A 755-nucleotide genomic window follows, 5' to 3' on the forward strand; every position below is an offset into this window, starting at 1 on the left:
AAAATGGGAGGGGAGGGTTTCCAGCCCTCTACTCCCTCCCCTTTCAGTTGCCTTCTTTGACACACAGGGAATATGTGGGAAGCACTCTTTCTCCCCTATTCCAAGGGATAGGTGAAACATACATACATTAATACTTACAGACATTCTACAGCATTGTTATCAGATACTTCAGGCTACATTTTTTCCATACACACGCCAGTCTATGTGGAGATATCAAAAACTGAATGAGATCTATATCCAAAATATCACATAATTGCTAAAGCTGTGACACTTGTACAAGAAAAGACATTAATGAAAAAAAAAAAAAAAAAACTTAGTAAACATATTCAACTGTGACAAAAACACATCCAGAAATACCAGACATCTAACTAAATATACCTGAGAGTACTACTGTACTACCTTATACACCTAGCAGCAAAGTATCTCAAGTTAAAGGGCACATAGCAAATGCAAACAGTTTTACCCAGCTAAGTTGGAAATCATTTTGTTTAAAAAGTTAGGTTCTAATCAATCATAATAACAAACTTATGCACATACCTTCCTATAATATTTGAGAATGTCCTGTACATACAAGTACCTTTGATAGAGGACAGCCACAGCAAAAATGGTAAGATTTTGAAACAAATCATTGGTCAGGAAGCTACTGACATATTAAACAAACAAATCTTAGGTAAAAAGGGTCATGTTCATTGAGTCCACTGTTTTGCTAAAGAAAATTAAATGACATTAGTACTCTTACAGTAGTAAAACAGGAG

Source organism: Panulirus ornatus, chromosome 30 (genome assembly GCF_036320965.1).
Source record: "Panulirus ornatus isolate Po-2019 chromosome 30, ASM3632096v1, whole genome shotgun sequence".
Classification (NCBI taxonomy): domain Eukaryota; kingdom Metazoa; phylum Arthropoda; class Malacostraca; order Decapoda; family Palinuridae; genus Panulirus; species Panulirus ornatus.